Source organism: Zalophus californianus, chromosome 13 (genome assembly GCF_009762305.2).
Source record: "Zalophus californianus isolate mZalCal1 chromosome 13, mZalCal1.pri.v2, whole genome shotgun sequence".
Classification (NCBI taxonomy): Eukaryota; Metazoa; Chordata; class Mammalia; order Carnivora; family Otariidae; genus Zalophus; species Zalophus californianus.
The window spans coordinates 43,199,498-43,220,136 of NC_045607.1; the positions used below are offsets into that span (position 1 = coordinate 43,199,498).

The following is a 20,639-nucleotide window of genomic DNA, read 5'->3' on the forward strand; positions in this document are numbered from 1 at the left end:
CTAGGTTTTATTGTTATTTATATATGGTGAGGCCAACAGATCAGGAAAACAATTGCCATTGAAAAGATGATTATTATACTCATAGATCCAAAGAGAAGGGGGCACACCATGTCATGGAGAGGGAGGGGGGCACGCGGGGAGCCACCAGAGCTGGTCAGAGGCAGAGGGAGAAGGGAAAATGTGGGCAAGAGCCTTTATTGTGGTTTCTCTGGGAAGGAACAGGTGAGTCAAACTAAGCAGGATTAGAATTGAATTGACTAATTTGAATCATTTCAAGAAGCTCTGGGGATTAGGGGCTGTCTTAATTGTGTGGTACCTGGACCTAGGGTGATGGTGGGGGCAATAGTAGCCCTAGGGGTGAGAGGCGTAGGGGAGGTGGTTGGAGTTGTGAGCTCTGGATTGATTAGTTTGTATTAACTGGGGAGTTAATACTCCCCAGTTGGAGGTGAGTTGTTTACTACATCTAGGAATTGGCTAGCCCTGGGAGGGGCAGTCCCTCCAGGGTCAGCAAGGTCATGATGTTAAAGAATCAAAATACAGGGACACCTGGGTGGCTCAGTCGGTTAAGCGTCAGCCTTTGGCTCCGGTCATGATCTCAGGGTCCCAGGATCAAGCCCCATATCTGCCCTCTTGCTTAGTGGGAAGCCTGCTTTTCTCTCTGCCTGCCTCTCTCTCTGTCTGACAAATAAATAATATCTTTAAAAAAAAGATTGGAAATTCGGTTAAAAGATCTAAGGGCTTGACTCCAAATGCTTAAAAAAAAAAGAATCAAAATACAAAAAAAGGGAAAAGACATGTTTAATATGGTACAGTACCTGTACTTGGCAAAGAAATTTATATATCACCATTAGAGTTTCTCAACTTGAAATCTGTTATTGTGCTATGTGAGAGTACATGGCAAAAAAAAATTTGTTTGCATCACTAAGCGTTCTGGAACAAAGCAAGACTTTCTGGGCGCAAATAAGTTATCTCACTGGTTAAGGAAGTGCTTGTTTTCTTCATTTTCTTTCACAACAGCTTTCTAGAAAGTTATTGGGGGGCAGGAACCAAGTTGTCTCTGAATTCAGTTGGACAAACAGTGTGGATAGAAGCTGAAATACTTCCCAGTTGATTTCTCCTACTCTGTCCTGTTTAAAGGCAGGTGTGGGTTAACAGTCACTACAAGAAGAAAAGGTTATGCAAACAGCTCAAGGGAGTTCAAAGACTGGAAAGAGTTGATAAAGCTAATTTTAGAAAATGTCAGGGACAAAGCAAAGAGTGACTAGGGGCCATGGAAATGAAGAGGGTGGAGAAACCATGAGGGGAATTACCTTCCCCAAGGGTCCACCCGAAGGAAGAGGCTCTCCTAAGCGCTGTTTCAGTTTCACCGAGCTAAAGGAGCAGAAACATCGGATAGATAGAGCTGAAAGTCAATTTCTTCTTTACATCCAGAAGCTTTAATAAAGGCCATTGTAAGACAAAGCTGAGCATAAGCCAGTAGAGAAGGCCTTTCTTTGCCATCAAAACACTCCCAGTTATTTTCTGTCACTCAAGAAGAGCCCCATGGATTCTAACGCCTAGCAGTGCCAGGAGCTGGCTGGAAGACTAGAGTCACAGAAAGGCCCCGAAGAGCCCAGGACTCCAGATGAAAGGCTCTTTGGAGGCATGGGGAGAAACTGACTGGATTAATCAATAATTACTAACAGTGGAAGTGAGCAAGAAGGGTATCAGTTTTTCCCCTAGAACCTTTTATTTCTTTAAGTCTGGCTTGAAACAGTATCCTTCCTACCTTTCTGTTTTCTTAATTGTAATTGCAGGGTGATTAATTTTAATGCTTTTACATATTAACACGTTTTCCATGCTGAATTGTCTGAAATTATGTGTTCATTTTACAAACCTATGAAGCCAAACCTATGAAGTAACAAAGAGATTGAGGATGTTTCTGAGGACAATAATTATATAATATCAGGCTCTAGATACTTAGCATAGTCCAGTGTCCATTAAAAATACTGGATTTGTGGATGATTATTACTGAAATGAGCACTTTCAGTAGTTGATAGTACTACTATACCTAACTTCTTTTTTAAGATTGATTTATTTTAGAGAGAGAGCAAGTGTAGGGGGGAGGAGCAGAGGGAGACGCCATGCTGAGCACAGATCCTGACGTGGGGCTCCATCTCAGGACCCTGAGATCATGACCTGAGCTGAAACCAAGAGTCAAGACACTTAACCGCCTGAACCACCCAGGCCCCCCAGAATACCTAACTTCTAAGTTGACTGTAGCAATGAACATATTAAAACCAGCCATAGTATGTCAGATCAACACATTTTTCTTTGATTTGCATATATCAAATTCTGTATATATGCAACATAAGTTATTCAGATGTTCCAAGGCATAAGAAAGTTGCTTTCAAGAATTTACAGATGCAGGGGCGCCTGCGTGGCTCAGTCAGTTAAGTGTCTGCCTTCAGTCCAGGTCATGGTGTCAGGGTCTTGGGATCGAGCCCCACGTCAGGCTCCCTGCTTAGCAGGAAGTCTGCTTCTCCTTCTCCTCCCCGTTCTTGCTCTCTATCTGTACCTCTGTCTCTGTCTCTGTCTCTCTCTCAAATAAAAAAAAAAAAAAAGAATTTACATGCAGTCTAAAAAATGTAAAATCATGACACACTCATCTTCTGCCCTGGAAGGATGATAAAGAAGTCAGGCATTTGGCTTCACATTGTAGCATTCATTCTTTAGAATTGGAGGCAGCAAAGGGCCAGAAGGGCAGCATGTGACTTGCCAGTTTCTTTTAGAATGTCAGCATTCCCCAAGTTCCCACACCTCCAGTGGGACATTCCTGCTATCATGCCTTGGAGTTTAGAACACAGACACGCCACCTTCTGTTTCTCTCTGCCACGCTTCCTCCACACACAGCCGCCCGCCTCGGTTCCCAGCGCCTACCCTCTGATGTCGACTGAGTGTCTGATGTCGACTGAGTGTCTAGCACCCTGGTGGTGTGGAGAATCCAGCACACCACCAGGGTAGGAGGTTCAGTCTTCATGCTTCAAAAGAAGACTCAGGCTCTCTGGGTTGAAACTCTTCATTTACTAACTTGCAGTCTTGAGCAAGATGGTTGGTTTTTCCAAACCTCATTTTCCTCATTCATAGAATGGGTATAATACTTGAATTGTTATAAAAATTAAATGGATTAGTCACATGGTAAGTGCTTAAGAAATGTTGGCTATTAAATGAGATAATGAATATTAAGTAGCTGGCATATAGGAAGCAGAGGTACCCCAATTCTCCCTTCCCAGCTCCCGTGACCTCTTGCCATCTTAGTGATCCCCTAGGTAGCCTTGTAACAGATAGAGTTTATTGTATTTGTATTGGTGTCTCTCATGGGATGGTCAGCTCTTTGAGGGCTGGGAGTTTACAGGATATAGGCTTGCATGCCCAAGTTGCCAAGTATATTCTAAATGTTTAATGTGTTTTGAATTAGGAAGAGTACTTTGGGGATGATGTGCCTCCATTCGAAGGGATAACACACCAGTCATTCCTCCCTTGGAGCCACCTCATCTTAGAACATGCCAGCAGGCTTCCATTTATTCACTGTTGGAAATAAAGCTTCATCCTATTGGATTAGCAGTAGAAATTAAAAGCAAAATTAGGCACAGAGCTGTGAAGGGACGCATCATCAGTCTTAGGCCTGACAGAAAAATGGGACCCCAGCTTCCAGGCAGTTCTGTTTTAGATTCCAACTAGATCACCTGGGGGGTGTTAAACGCTCTCTTACTACCATGTCCAGGTGACTAACCCCCCCTGATTTGGCACTAAAAGGCTCATGTCCTGGGAAAATTCTCGGTCCCTGGCAAACTGGGACAGTGGGTCACCCTTTCAGGCCTCAGAGTGGGAATACAATTTGGAATTCAGAAGCTGGGAAGAGGTCACTCTGGCCAACCCAGTGATGAGGGCTTGCCTTATGGCTCCCACTGGGACCTGCTGGTCAGCAGCAGCCTGGGAACTCATTCCATCTGGTCTCCAACAGGGAGGGGGGGACTGGAGCACAGACAGAGACGTGACAGATGAGCCATTTCTCATGTAAATGCAACAGCTGAAGATGAGTTGAACTCAAGCAAATTCACAGTTGGAGGAAACGAGCCCAAATGATGGTAGTAATTAGAAAATGGGCCAGGCCCTGATTGAATAAACAGGCTGCTTTGGGCCCCTGGCAGCCTGGGAGTCAGCTGACAGAATTGAGCTAATCAGAATTATCATTAGCAAGCACAAATAACCAGCAGTGTTTTGTTGGCCTTTCACTAAACACAAAAGCAGACTCAGAGAGAGCTGTTAGCAGTGCAGTCGCTGCTGAATAAAGAGCTGATGAGGGAGGAGGAGAGAGGCTGGGGGAGGTAGGGAGGAAAGGCAGGAGGGGGCTTGCTTGCCCTCATGCACCTGCTGACCCCTGGGTGACCTTGGTCCAGGGCCTTCTCCTGTCTCCAGGATGTCATTTCCTTATTTCTAACGATGAAGGTGATTGGTAGACCTACCTCGCAGAAGTGCCACTGGGAAACCAAATGTTATCACAGTGCTGCCCTTTTACCTTATAAGCAGGTCACTTGGGCCGTAGAAGCTCTTCGATCAAATCAGTGTTTCTTAATAGGGGTCCACACACAGCTGCATCAGAATCTTCTGGAGGTGATATTTTAAAATGTGCTTCCCTGGGCCTCACCACAGATATGCCAGATCAGAATTATTGAGGTTACTGCCTACTACCAAGCACCCTCCATCTTCATCTCAGACTATAATGTGCGTATGAATCACCTGGTCATGTTGCCAAACTGTAGATTCCAATTCAGTACACCTGGAATGGGATTGCGCATGCAAAGTTGATCTCAGGTGATGTCAATGCGGCTGGTTCCCAGACCACATTCTGAGGGGCAAGATGCTACATGACAATTACTCTCAGATGTGAGAATTACTATTTTTAGCCCTTCATCTCTTCTTCTCTAGGGTGGGAAGCTAGCTCAGTGAGGTGGGGAAGTAAAGCAAAGAAGAAAAATCTTAAGCATCAGTATTGGTGAAGAGTATGCCTCAAAATGTCAGTCCTGGAATGAATAAGTCATGGGAATAAAAGGCACAGCATAGGGAATATAGTCAATGGTATTATAATAGCGCTGTATGGTGCGGAAGGTGAGTGAGCAAAGCATAACATATAAGCTTGACAATCACTGTTGTACACCTGAAACTAATGTGACATTATCTGTCAACTATACTCAAAAAAAAAAAAAAAGTTGGTCCTGAGTAATGCTCAGTGAAAACAGACTTCCTTCCCTTGGTCAAGAGAATTTATAAAATGCTACATCATCTCCAGCCCTGAAGACCCACAGTGTATACTTGCAGATTAGAGACTTTGAGAAGTCAATGAAATGAAGAAACTGGTTCAGTTTTGTGTAGCCCACCCAATTTAACCACATTCGGCCCCCTGAAATCTTCTTTTCTTTGGTTATCCATTGGCATCTTATAAAGATCATGATCCATGGAGCAAACTTGGGGCAAGACTTCATCTTTGTGATATGTCCCTAGATTTTGAGGTTTCCCTCCATGTCTCCACCTGGGCCCCTGCCACACCCACCCTGGCTGCATGGGGACGGGAGAGAGAAGATGGAAAGAGGGAGATGAGAAGGAGATGAAACTCCTCATAGGGGAGGGCCTCACAGAAAGAAAAGAAACTCTCTTCATTCTCCTTGGTCCTCCTCCATGGTCCAACACCCATCACGGAGTTCTTAGCATGTCCAAGCATGTTACCTTTACTTCAAACAAGTGTGGTTGGCAGTTTCTCCATATCTAAACCACATTCGTCTCCATCCTTCCCTGCCATTACTGCCATTCTGTCGCACCAAAGCTCCCACTCCTCCCCCAGTTGGCTAACGATTGAGGTTCATACACCTAATGAGCTTAGGCTTTAGCTCCAAAACCACCCCTCTGACAACGGATACCATAGGACCAGCGTACTTTGGAGACCAAAGAGTTGGAAAGCCTTGTTCCATAAAGTCCTCACCACACTCATCTAGGCCCAAGCATATGCTGACCTTCTGTTCCCTTAAGAGGTGGCCAGGTCTTGCTTGCACTCCCCTTGGAGATGCTCGGGTGAGTGCAGTAGCCAAAGTTGGCCTGTAATGGCAAGATTGGATCAGGGCCGTGAAAAGAAGCAGAGACTCTCCCATGAGCCAGAGCTGCTCCCAAAAGAGCCACTGGGGGCATACAAGCCTTTCTGGTAAAAATCATCTGTGCAAAGTCCTCTGGGATGCTTCTTGTCAGTCAGTTTCCTGGACTTGCAGCCCAAAGTCTCGGACGTGGGCACAGGCATTGAAGATGAGAGGGCTTCAGCCTGTGAGTCTCGCAGTTCAGCCTTAGCTACAGTGATGCTCCCGCTGTTATGTCACCACAGTGGTCATCCAGCCCTGAGCAAGGCATGTAATGTCTGTGGGCCTCAGTTTTCCTGTATGTCAAAGAGCCCATATCAGGAGTCCCCCCTAGCTTGAGTGCTGAGATGATGATCTCTGACGTGGCATGTCCCCAGCCTTGTCATCTTTGGTCCAAGGTGGCTTCTTGCTTAGTGAGGCCTCCATGAGTTAAAGCCCCGCATGCCAGCAGATGGGGTACACCAGCACAGACCCTAGCTGGAGTTTGCTTTCCTGGGACTTTGTCAGTTTAGATGACATGGCCTGTGTGTGTGTGTGTGTGTGTGTGTGTGTGTGTGTGTGTGTGTCCAGGGTGGCATCAGCTGGGAGTGGTTGCTCAGGGCAACCCAAATGCCCACAGCTGAGTGAGAGTGCCAGCCAGAGGCCATTAAGAGCCTTGGCAGACCTGCTCTAAAGTGTCAATTTAGAAAATAGCAAAGAAATGTGGGGTTATTTTCAATGAACTGCCTTGTGCTGAGTTACTGGGAATGTGGCAAAATCAGCCACATGTCTTTGTCAGTTTTATTTATTCATCCTTTCCTGATGTCCAGAGAGCTTTTGCTTCCAGTTTCTGGGAGGAGGACTGGTTTTAGTTTTTTGGGTTTCTTTTGTTTTCGTTTTTGGTTTTGGTTTTGGTTGGGTTCGGGATCAGATGTGGTCTGGTTTATTTCACGGCCTAAAATGTGCTCAATTACAGTGGAAGATGATGTCCATGTGAAAATTGTCAGCAGATAATATTGAGTAAATAGAAACAAGATTCAAAAATGTATTGGAAAATCACTCTAACCATGTATCTATCTGTTAGTATGTCCACTAGAATCATCTAACCATAGTTGAGAAAGGAAATGTGGCAAGAAGTGTCAAGAGCCATTCTCTCTTGGTGGAATTAATGGGTAATGCTTCTTTATATATATATATATATTTGTACTTTTAGGGGTTTTTCAGGCTTTCTATCACAAACATGTATCACTTTTATAATAATCAGGAAAATCAGATCTTACGATTTCAAAGGCCTGACCAAAGACCGAAGCTGCTCACAGTGACCTGTGTGCCCAGGACCAACGGCTCTGAGCGTACTCTTTGCTCTGCTCTCTCTTTGCAGAGCTGCTGTGACAGAAATGCTCGAAGGAGCAAGCTGGTGGGGGTGCAGACTGCTTGGTGACTGTAGTTGAAGGTGGATTACACAATTAGTGTGGACTTTCCCTGGATATGGAGTGATTCCTCCTGGAATAGGGAGTTAAACATCTTTGTAGACACTGAGGTGATGTTATCTTTACAATATGTATGCATGTTTCATTTTGAAGCCTCAGTTTTAAGGGGAGCAGATCTCAGTGATTCCAAAGCACATGATGAAGTCTGCAGATTATATACATGTAACATATCCAGCCCTGAGGGGACAGGCACCTCACAGCAAAGGGTTCTGTGACCTTGACGAAAGGTTTTGGTTGGAGTTTTTCCCGCCCGGATTCCTCTACTCAATTCGATCTGAAAAGATTGAGCTTTTTTAACTTCCAAGTTTTAAAAGAGAACAAAAGGGATTCATTGAAAAGAAGATTATTCTCGACCATGGAATGATCTGTATACACTTTATTAAACCAAAGCATATGTGTATGTATAATAACTACAAATAATTTTCAGCTGAAATTATCACGTGGATCTAGAGTTAATTCCAATCCCTTCTTGCTAGGGTATTAGCAAAGCCCAAAAGCAGACGTAACTAAGGAAGTAACTAAGTAACGAACAGTGTCCTGGTCTCAATCAGATTCTTGTATTATCTTTTTTTTTTTTTTTCCTCAGACAGGACCATTCTCTTCTTCTATCCCCAGGAACCCATGCCGCATCCTGTTTTAAACCACCCTGTATCTCTGGATTGATTCCTTTATATGGAGGTTGATATTCTAATCACAATGAATTCCCAGTTGTGGCTTGACTTTTTTTTTTTTTTTTTAGATTTTATTTATTTGTCAGAGAGCACAAGCAGGGGGAGTGGCAGGCAGAGGGAGAAGCAGGCTCACCGCTGAGCAGGGAGCCTGATGGCAGGACTCAATCCCAGGACCCTGGGATCATGAGCTGAGCCGAAGGCAGATGCTCAACCGGCTGAGCCACCCAGGTGTCCCTTTGGTCTAATTTTTAAAGTACACAGTTTTAAAAACACTATTAGTGTATTTCCTGGGGCTCCTTGCTGGCTCAGTAGAGCACGTGACTCTTGATCTTGGGGTCGTGAGTTTGAGCTCTATTTTGTGCATAGAGATTAGTATATATGTATATATATATGTATATTTCATAACTCATTATTTCTGTTCCAGTTTGCCATTACATACTTCTGTGTAATGCTTACATGTCAGATTATTTTCCACTTCTGTAGGTATGCCCTCTACGGCAACCTAAGAATGCCTACACTTACAAGTCACACTCTGCCTTCTCTCTTCACCTTGGCTGAGTGGGAATGTTTTTTTTTTTTTTAATTAACATATAATTTATTATTTGTTTCAGGGGTACAGGTCTGTGATTCATCATACACAATTCACAGTCCTCACCATAGCACATACCCTCCCCAATATCCATCACCCAGCTACCCCATCCCTCCCACCCCAACTCCACTCCAGCAACCTACTTTGTTTCCTGGGATTAAGAGTCTCTTATGGTTTGTCTCCCTCTCTGTTTTCTTCTTGTTTCATTTTTCTCTCCCTTCCCCTATGATCCTCTGCCTTGTTTCTCAAATTCCACATATCAGTGAGATCATGTGATAATTGTCTTTCTCTGATTGACTTATTTCACTTAGCATAATACCCTCTAGTTCCATCCACGTCATTGCAAATGGCAAGATTTCATTTTTTTGATGGCTGTATAATATTCCATTGTATATATATACCACATGTTCTCTATCCATTCATCTGTTGATAGACATCTAGGCTCTTTCCATAGTTTGGCTATTGTGGACATTGCTGCTATAAACATTGGGGTGCACGTGCCCCTTTGGATCCCTACATTTGTATCTTTGGGGTAAATACCCAGTAGTGCAATGGCTGGGTCGTAGGGTAGCTCTATTTTCAACTTTTTGAGGAACCTCCATACTGTTTTCCAGAGTGGCTGCACCAGCTTGCAGTCCCACCAACAGTGTAGGAGGGTTCCCCTTTCTCTGCATCCTCACCAACATCTGTCTTTTCCTGACTTGTTAATTTTAGCCATTCTGACTGGTGTGAGGTGGTATCTCTGAGATTTTGATTTGTATTTGCCGGATGCCGAGTGATGTTTTTTCACGTGTCTGTTGGTCATTTGGATGTCTTCTTTGCAGAAACGTCTGTTCACGTCTTCTGCCCGTTTCTTGATTGGATTATTTGTTCTTTGGGTGTTGAGTTTGATAAGTTCTTTATAGATTTTGGATACTAGCCCTCTATCTGATATGTCATTTGCAAATATCTTCTCCCATTCTGTCAGCTGTCTTTTGGTTTTGTTGACTGTTTCCTTTGCTCTACAAAAGCTTTTTATCTTGATGGGGTCCCAATAGTTTATTTTTGCCCTTGCTTCCCTTGCCTTTGGTGATGTTTCTGGGAAGAAGTTGCTGTGGGTGAGGTCAAAGAGGTTGTTGCCTGTGTTCTCCTTAATGATTTTGATGGACTCCTATCTTACATTTAGGTCTTATATCCATTTTGAGTCAATTTTTATGGTATGAGGAAATGGTCCAGTATCATTTTTCTCCATGTGGCTGTCCAATTTTCCCAATACCATTTGTTGAAGAAACTGTCTTTTTTCCATTGGACGTTCTTTCCTGCTTTGTCAAAGATTAGTTGACCATAGAGTTGAGGGTCCATTTCTGGGCTCTCTGTTCTGTTCCATTGATCTATGTGTCTGTTTTTGTGCCAGTAGCATACTGTCTTGATGATTACAGCTTTGTAATAGAACTTGAAGTCCGGAATTGTGATGCTGCCAGCTTTGCTTTCCTTTTTCAACGCTCCTCTGGCTATTCGGGGTCTTTTCTGGTTCCATACAAATTTTAGGATTATCTGTTCCATTTCTTTGAAAAAAGTTGATGGTATTTTGATAGGGATTGCATTAAATGTGTAGATTGCTCTAGGTAGCATTGAATGGGGATGGTTTTCAACTGCCTCTGATTTTTAACAGAAGAGAGTCATTTCTAGACCATTCAGGGTAAACATTTATTACATGCTGAACATGTGCGGAAAATCAGGGTCCCTGCTTTCAAGGAATTCATTGGAAGTTTCCCTCCTACCCTGTCATTACTGCAGCATCTCCCAAAGTGCTAGTTCTAAGGGATGTCAAAAGGTGTTATGTGAAAGGGGAGTTACATATTCAAATAATTTGGGGAAACAGTGAGTCAATAAAGCTATTCTGGTGTCTTTAATACCCTAACGTGCATCCTCACCCTCCAAGAAAAGCATACAACGTGCAGATTTATTTGATCAGGGAATCCTTTCTCTACAGAGCTTTTTGTGTATCTAAAGCTTTGAAATACCCTTTGGGAAATACTAACTATGCAGTCTTATATAATCTACCTTCTCTAAAATGAGCTCAGTTCTCGTCTGTCTGCTGAGTCTACTAATAAGCCTTTTTTAAAAACCTGTATCGCAGACACTGTGCTGAGTGCTAGAGTGACAGTAGGTAAGATACATCTCCATTCTTTAAGAAACTCATGATTTTAAAGAATCATACCCTTCGATCCATTACTTAGAGCTGCACCATCCAGTACAGTAGCCACTAACTACTTGTGACTGCTTCAAGTTAAATTAATTAAAATAGGGGCATCTGGGTGGCTCAGTCGGTTAAGCATCTGCCTTCGGCTCAGGTCATGATCCCAGGGTCCTGGGATCGAGTCTTGCATCGGGCTCCCTGCTCGGTGGGGAGTCTGCTTCTCCCTCTCCCTCTGCCTGCCTCTCTGCCTACTTGTGCTCTCTATCTCTCTGTCAAATAAATAAATAAAATATTTAAAAAATTAATTAAAATAAAAATTAGTTTCTTCATCTTCCTAGCCATATTTCAAGTGCTCAAAAGCCACATGTCTCCTGGTTAGGCCACTTCTCTCCTGGTTTACAGATGAAAAACAGAGAAAATTCAAAATCATATGTTCACTGTTCCTCCCTACGTCCAATGTCAGATTGTCCATGTCAGAGAGCAGCTCAGTACCTCAGGAGTGCTGTTGGTCTCTGGGGCACCAAATCATAATTACACTTTACTGTGTCTGCTGAATTGGAAATTGCTGCCGAATGTCAGTCACAGTAGGATTTAATTCATCCCTGTGAGCATTTATATGAAAATGGGAATAGTCAGTCTGGCTTGATGCCCATAGATAAGACTGCCAGATTTTGGCTGCTATGTGTGGTCTAGACTAATTCAAATTTCCCAGCCAGAGAAGACTAGATTCTTTGGCTCCAAAAGATATCAAATGAGTTTTGGGATTTGAATGCAGGAAGGTTTCATTTATTGAAATATAACAGTATGTCTTCTCTCACCACCCACCTGTTGTACCACATAAAAGCATGAGGATAAGAGCATGGGCAAACCCTATCCTAGGGACTTGTGTGGTCTTAGGAACACCTCTTCCTGTGAAATAATTTGTTGCATAAAGTTCAGAGGTATCGGCTACCAACAAAGCCAGTTAGGCCATAGTGTAGTAGAACATAATATGAATCAATATTAGTGCCATGCTGTTAGTGCTAACAGATTCCTATTTACATTGTGAATCTGAATATACCTGGACCAATAAATAAAAATAAAGGCATACAGGTAGGTCTGGATGAAGAAGGAGAAACGCAGACAACTCCAAAGAGAACTTCCTAGAGTTCCTTGAATGGGCTGTGTCCTCTCACTGCCAGCCCAGAGATCCCTGTGAGCCCCTAGCCTCCATGTCCTCCTGAGTCCTGCTCAGCCTGCAAGTTGCAGCTTCATTGTCCCTTCCTCTAAGAGACCTCCCTCACTCTACACCACGCCGGGTCCGTGCTAACCGCTCCCTGAAGCAAAGAGGGCAACCAAGATGGAAGCCACCATATTGTTAAGGACCAGTATCAGAGGTGATAAGTCACCCCTTCTACCATTTTCTGTTCCTTAGAAGTGAGTCACTCAGTCCAGCCCATACTTAGGAGAGGGAATTAATCTCTATTTCTCAAAGAAAGAAATATCAAAGACTTTTCTAGTATATATTTTTTTAAATCACTACAGAGACCAATTTTTTTAACGGGTGATTTTGCCTTTGGCCTGTCCATTTCCCTTTCTTCTTTCATTTCCCACATCCTGCTGCTCAGGTCTGCTGCCTCCCCCAGAGCGCTCATTCCTCCAGAAATCACCTGCCTCCGTGAAAACTCCCATGACCATTACCTCAGAACGGTGGCCCCGTCCTCCCCTTCCTAGCCAATCTCCTTGAGGAAGACAGCCGAGCCCGTTGTCTCAGTAATCTGCCCTCTGTCACTCCTGAAACTTGCCCTTTCTCCTGAAGTAGTGCCCCAAATCCCTGTGCTTCCCTTTGAAACAGAGAAGAAACAACAAATAATATAATTCATGGTAGAGAGAAACCTTAAAAACATTGTGCTGAGCAAAATAAACCAGGCATGAAAAGTACAGACTGTTTGATCCCGTTTATATCGAATTCTAGAGCAGTATAAACTAATGAACAGTGTCAGAAAGCAGATGGGTGGTTGCGGGGGCGGGGTGTAGGGTGGGGGATAGGGGATTGATTGCAAAGGGGCAGGAAGGAATTTCCAGAGGTGATGGAAATGTTCCATATCTTAACGTGGTGGTTACCTGGGAGCGTATCCCTATCAAAGTTCATCAAATTGTACATTTAAGTAGAAGCATTTTGTAAGACCAAATATACCTCAATAAACTTTATTTTTAAAGTATGCTTGGTAAATGCATTCAATACATTTTTACAACAACCTCAGTATTCACAAGAACAATGATTTGATAGGTCTTTGCTGAAAACTCTTGTCTCCCAGCTGCCTGGGTGGTTAACAAGACAAACTGAAAGGGAAAGTAGTGACTTATCCCTAAGGCCCAATTAGGATATCTGCATTTTCATTGGTTATATAATAACAGGAATAATTCATGTCACAGAGAGGGGTGGCTCTCCCTTCCCTCTGGCAATCAGTTATGAATGGTTGTAAACCATTCCGCCGCATATCACCTGGGGAGATTTCAGAAAGCATCTCAGCCCTCAGTCCAGTCCCAGGCCTATTAAATCAGAATCTCCAAGCAAAGGACAGCTCTCTAGATGGCCCTCATGAGACACCATTGGTGAGCCCCAGTGAGATCGAGTATGGTGCTTCCCAGACTTTTCCCACACAACATCTGGGGAGCTTGGGGAGGATAAATGCATGGGTTCTACCACCGGAATTTTTGACTCAGTAGTTCTGGGATGGGACTCATGAATCTGCATTTTTAATAAGCATCCAGGTAATGTTGATGTAAGCGGTCCAGGCATCACACTTTGAAACTAATACCATCTATTCCCCAATTACTGGGCTGAATTGGAGTCCAACAGGATGCCTAGGCTGAAGAGTGGCCCCCTCATCTTGATCTTGTAGATGGCATCTAGCCCCACTACTTTTATTTGCTTAAGTTCAAGCTCAGTTCTCTCCACCCTGTCCCTTCCCCCCAGAATCAACCCTACACCCTATACCCTGTCTAAACCATGATGGTATTACTTTGCTGGCAGCAATCATCACCACATCCTAGAAGCCCATTCCCACCACTTCAGCATGGCCCCTCACATGTATCAGAGTCCCCATCACACAAACCTCAGAGCTGCCAGGGCCCTGTGTTCCAGGCACATGGCTAGGCTCTGGGGATACAGTGACAGGTTAGTCTTGGTCCTTAACGTGAGCCCTCCTATCCGTGTGGAGATACCAACAGTCTTAGTTTTCCCACTGGCAAAAAAAAATGAGGGAGCTTAGCCCAAATTGGTCATCCTTAGCAACAGCACCCCATGGGGGCTGGGCCCTCACCTCCTCTTCAACCAGATCTGCCGTATTTTTTCATTAGTGGCTTTTGTATCAAATTGCATTAGAAGAAATGGTTTCTGCTACTAAAATAAGTTGTAAATCCACTGGATTAGGGAAGATTCTGATATCCTTCCAGTTCTGCCACATTGTAGATCCAGAATGACATAGATTGCTCACTGTCTTTTTTTTTACTTCATTTATTTATAATAGTAAATTTTTTGAAACAGATTTATAGTAGAGATTTATGTCTATGTCTTATTAAAGTATTTCAGCATAGGAAGAACTTTAAATGGCCTGTAATAATGACATACTTTTAAAATTTGATATGTTCAGCTTCTGAGAATATAGTAATCTGAGGATAGGGAAATTTTTTTAATAAAGCTGTGGACCAGGTACTGTGGGAAATGGGTTTATGTGTTACCTCATTTAACCTGCACATAATTCTATAAGATAAATATTGTTTTAATCTCCATTTTAGAGAAGAGGAAAATCAGACAAGGTGGTGAAGTAATTTGTCCAATGTCACACAGCCCTGTGGAGTCAGGATTTGAACACAGGCAGTCTGACCCCAAAACCCAGACGTGGCCTCTGCTGGGGCAGATTTTTGCTCAGGGGCACACTAAGTCAAATGATTTCTGATGATCTGTAGCAGCTAGGAGATTTCCTAAGGTTCTAACCCTTGGACAGAACAGCATCTGGCAGTGAGGCCCTGGTTAGATCACGTCAGCTCTCTGAACACATGGAATGTGCTCTGTTTAGTGACTCAAACAACATGATAGTGTGTAAAGAGCTGGTGCTAAGTGCTAGGGCAACTAAAAAGGCATGTTGCCTGCCTCAAGAAATGTAATGTCTGTAGATCAGATGACCCAAACCCAAAGCCTACAGAGGCCAGGCAGGTAGCAGATGTGAGTTAGCAAGCAGGTAGTAAGAAATAGGAAGCTCTGGGAGCCACCTCCATGCAACTCTAGATAATGGTTTCAATGGGGGAGTTGGGAGCCAGAGTTTCCAAATCAAAAGAAACTGGAACTCCAACATTTTAGGGGAACTCTTCAGAATTTTAAATGGTGGCGACTGATTAGAGCAGTTCTTACACTTTATTTTATTTATTTCATTTCACTTCATTTTTTAAAACCTACAGGCCTAACCCATTCTTTCTAGGAGTGCAATTTGCCCAAGAGCCATCATTTTGCACTCTTGCCTTATATGGAGCCTGTGGTGGGCAGGACCGGGTCTGGCCCATTACAATCTGGCAACACGTCTACAGTGCCTGCACGTTAAGTGTTGTTTGTAGAATTTTCCTCTATCTTGAAAGCCCAGAATTTCGAAGCTTACGAAATGCAGCATCGCCGTGTGTGTGCGCATGCGCGTTGGGGGGGGGGGGGTGGACCCAGTTCGGATGAAGCCGACGCGACAGTGGTCATTGGGTTGCGTTGGCGTCAGCTTCACACCATGCTGCTCCTTGCCCCATCGCCATGGCTGGTCCACAGCGACTGTGGTGTCTCAGGCACCAGGAGACACAGAGCACATCTGTTCCTTTGTCTCTGGCTTCACCAGACACGACCAGTGTCATCGTCAGTTAGCATTTAGATTGTTGACCCCGTCGCTGCCAGGCCCGGGCCATAAATCAGCTGTTGTTATCATATACATTCACTCTCAACAGTAGAGCCTTCGGGAACCCCGCCGCGCACCAGCCCTGCTCTGGGCAGCTGGCAGAAGGTACCGAGCGCTAGCAGCGCACACTCGAGGGATTTTATCTTCCTACTCTTTGAAAAACACCGGCAAATGGACAGGAGTCAAATAAGATATTTGACCACATCCCACCTAGGTTGGTTTTAGTTGTATGGCCTCACGATTGAAGAGGCAGACTTTTCATGAAAGTTTGCACTCCCGTTCATATCTTAATTCCATTTTTAATATAAGGTTTCTGATGTGGTTTTCGCTTTATTTGGAACTCGTCCTTTCTTAGACGGTGACAGCAGTCTTTGTGCATCTACTGCAGAGAAATCTTACTAGGTACTCACGGATGTGGTTTTCCCCTTGGTGTCACTGCTGTAAGATGTTAAGAGTCCTAAGAGGTTCTCAGACAGTTACTCTTTATTTTGGTTTCTGTTGCTGGTGCAAGGGTGCTTGGCATTTTGTATGAATAGATGATTCCAGATGGAAGAATTCTTCTAAACATTTTTTGTTTCCAATACCGACAGCAATGATAGAGGGGATTTAATGAGTGGACTGAGTGTTCTTGAAAGCACGTGCACAAGTGTAAGTGAAACTACACACCAATGCTCATTTTTTCCAATAAATCTTCAAATCTTTCAAAACCCCTTCTCTGTGGATTTTTTTTCCACTTTGCTAATGGGATTGTATATAAAAATCTTCTTCCTTGAAGCTTTTGAAATGCTTTTTTCCAAAATTGATAGCTATGGGATTTTTGTTGTTTTGTTTTAAATTGTGGTAAAATACACATAATGTAAAATTTGCCATCTTAACTATTTTAAGTATGCAGTTTCGTGGCAGGAAGTACACTCACATTGTTGTGCAACCCACACCACCATCCATTTCCAGAACTCTCTTCATCTTGATAGGTATAGTTTTTATTTTATCTTCTTTTATTTTCACATACGAGCCAGGTCTTTAGGGTGTGCAACTGAGACCAGGAAAGGGAACAAAAAGTATGCCAAGAAAAGGGGCATCTGCTTTTATTTCTCTTCAACTGAGGCAGAACTGCTCCCCACCTTCAATACATTAGACAATTTCCCTCTTATCTTGAGAGCAAAACACCATGTGCCGACAGTAGAACGATAACCACCTCTATTGCTAAAACATATAAAATTGCAGCTTCATCCTGAAGTATCAGCCAGATGAGTGAGGAAGGAGCCCTCCCACGTAAAAATTGCTTTAGCTCTCTGAAGCATGTTCCCTTTAGGTAAAATCCATGTTGTTTTCATGGTTCATTAATTGGGAGTTGGAGACTACAAAAAGAAAGGAGCTTATCTCCTCCCATACTCCGAAAGCCATACCAGTTCCGTTCTAAGAGGCTGTAGGCACGTGCAGAGTTTATTCTTGCTTTACTACCTGTGTTTTCTTCCTGATGGAGCGTCACTGCTCGCCCACAGCAGGAGAAACGTCGGACTGTTTATGGCTAGGTCAACTTTACAAGCCTGCTAGCTTGGGGACCCATTTATAATCCCATGGGCCTTAATCCTATAGAGTCACACTCTATAGGCCATGGTATCCTCATGGTGCAGATCAGGGTGCAGCAAACTGTTTCTGAAAAGCTCCAGACACCAAACATTTTAGCTTTGGGCCTTAAATGGTCTCTGTCACAACTGCTCACCTCTGCCTTTGGAGCGGGAAAGCAGCTAGAAACAATGCAGCCATGAATGGGCGTGACTCTGTCATCCCAGTACAACTTTACTGATGGACGTTGAAATTCGAGCTTCATAGAATGTTCCTGTGTCATGGAATGTTCTTCTTCTTTTTTTCTTCAACTACTTAAACATATAAAAACTATCCTTAGTTTATGGGCCATACAAAACAGGTGTGGACTGGATCTGACCTGTGCGCTGTGGTTTCCAGTTCCCTGATGTAAAGGAAAAAAATGGGATTCTGAGGCCCATTGAGGAGATCCAAATGACAGATGTCAGGCAAATACTCGCTCTGCCAGGTATTAACCATGGGCAGGCCACCAACCTCTGCAAGCTTCAGTTTCTCTTTGGGGGAAGCATAGTGGCCTCCCCATAGAGATGAGAGTCAGTGACAAAGTGGGACAGCAGTCGAGACACCAAGATCAGCCCCTGAAGCTCTCAGGAGTTTGAGCCCGTGTTTCAGCTGGTGCTCGTCTAACTCCTAGCAAGCAATCTTATTTTGCTAAAATGAAGATTTGGTTTGTTTCATGTCCATTTATTTCATTAACCTAATATTTTGTTCCTTCCAAAGGAATGGGACTGCTAAGACGCTACAAGCTTCCTAAATTATAGGCTCCCTGAGGAAGAAAATCTCCCTGTGTTTTCATCAGACGCACAATAGATGTCTTATTAAGTGATGGCAAGCTCTGTCCTGTGGTTAAGTCAGCTCAGCTGAGTGACTTCTATGAATTCTTTGTTTTCCTGGGGGAGGTAAATTCTTTCTCCAGGGTCCCATGCCCTGAAAGTTCAGGGCACACCCAAAATGACAAATCCTGTTTCTTCAGGGTTTCTTGAATGTCCTTAAGAGTTGGGCCCACTAAGCTTCCCTCAGAACTAGTGAGTCTGTGCCTGTAGCAGCCTAACCTAGACTGGAAGGGCCTCACCAGCCAGTGCCTCCTCTCCCCCCGCTCCCCCCATGAAAAGGCCAAGTGACAGAAGCAAATAAGGGAATTCCTTACCCTGTCCACCTCCCACATCCAGTCTTCAAAGAGCTGCAACCTGATAGGTGGCCACTGGGCCATTTTGAAGTCTGTCATAGCCCTCTGAGGGAGTGGGTGCATTCAGCCACCCTTCGCTCATCCCAAAACCAGGGGCACAAGGAGCATCTGCCAGGAATCAGTCCAGCTGTGCTCACACATGCAGGGTGTGGGAGGGAGGGGGTCAGACCCTTTATAGCAGTGTGGTCCTCAAGCCAGGCTGTGGAGGACGTGGGCTGGCAGGGAGGGGAAGGAGGAGGGAGGGGCAACTGCCAGCCAGAGAGGCCAGGACTGTGCCTTATTGGGTTATAGGGGGCATCACTTTGAGCAGGAATCAGGCTGGATGCACGCACGCACTGTCATGGTCAGGAGCTCGTGGTGTGCCAGCAAGAAGGATGGCATGGGGAGGACATGGTCGCTCCATCTCCAGAATAAGTCAAGATGTTCAAATGCATGGAGGAGCAAAAAGGGGCCCTGCAAGGCTTTGGTGAGGAGATCTGGAAAAATGCAGTGATGATGAAACATTTTGATTCATGTGCTTGCTTTCATGATGCCTGCTAAGGCAGCCTGTCTCCCCATATGGAGTGTGTCCATAACCCATCTCCTGTGGTTAAATGAGAGAGTTTCAAAAATGTGCATCTCTGCCTTTATGAGAATCAGTATAAATCAAGAGACTGAGTATGTTTACATAAAGTGACTTATTTTTAATGCTTGCAGGATTTGGGAAAAGAAGAGCAGTTTGATCCTTGTATCATATGAATAAATATTCTCTGTGGGTGGCAGGTCTGTGTGTTTATCCATACATATGTATACATGTACTTGGAGGCGTGCATATATGTGCACACGCACACACACACACACATCCCTCCATTTGGGAATGCCCTCCATGTTGGTAATGTGGACTGCTGTTTAGGAACAGAATTATTCAAATAAATATTGTTCTTTCCTGTTTAGGGAGGTCTGGCACTCTTTCTATTTTTATTTCTTTTGGCTTATTTGCCACCCACATTCCTAAAAGAAAGCAGAAAGAACATTTTTAATCCCTGTGTGCTGGTTGGATCCCATGTATACTTTGAACTGGGAGAATTCTTTTTAAAATTCTGTAGCCCTGCCTGCCCACCCTGACAAGAATTCAGACTTTGGGATGCTAGCAGGGCCCTGAATGTGGGCCTCCCATGAATGGTTCCAAAGGCCACGTCCCTGTTCCATGGTCAGTGCTGGCTTTGTGTGCCCCCTGACTCAGATAGACTCAGCTCAAAGTACTTGCAGGTATGCAGGAAGATGTGTTCAGCACAAGGCCTTGTGATGTAGTGTAACTGGTTAGGAAGATAGGTTTTCAAGTTTCCACCTTGGCTACCCTCATTACTAGCAATGTGACTTTGACCAAAGTACTTGACCTCAGTTCCCTCATCTGTAAGACTAGGAGAATACCACTAAGACTGCTGTAAGGACTGAATGAAATAATGAGTGTCCAGCCAACATTGAACACAGCGTGCGGCATAGAAAAGGTGCAGGAAGTGATAGATACTACTCTGTTAGGAACACAATATTATTGACTCATTGAGGCTCTTAACACCATTGCCCCATCTTGTTCACTCCATCTTTTGTGACCTGACACTAATTCATTCATTCATTCATTCAAGTTAGTTATTATGTATGAAGACTTGTTCCAAAAATAATTTAAGGTGCCTGGTGTCAGTCTCCCACTGGAATTCTTTCTCCCAGTTCCCATTAAAGAGACACAACTATGTTAAGAAAAAGAGTTTTAAGAAAATGTTTAGGCCCAATGCTTGATCGTAGTGCAAGGCACCTGCTCTTTACTCCCTGGTCAGAAGCTGCCCTCCTGAACACAAGCTCCCTGCCTACAGGACCCTGGAGAGAAGCTGC

General features: G+C 44.0%; 1 protein-coding gene across 4 annotated transcripts in view; it reads left to right on the forward strand.

Moving 5' to 3' along the window:
* The window catches only part of MOB3B (MOB kinase activator 3B), a 187,030-nt gene that overhangs the window by 153,499 nt on the left and 12,892 nt on the right, over positions 1 to 20,639 (forward strand). The window lies entirely within an intron of this gene.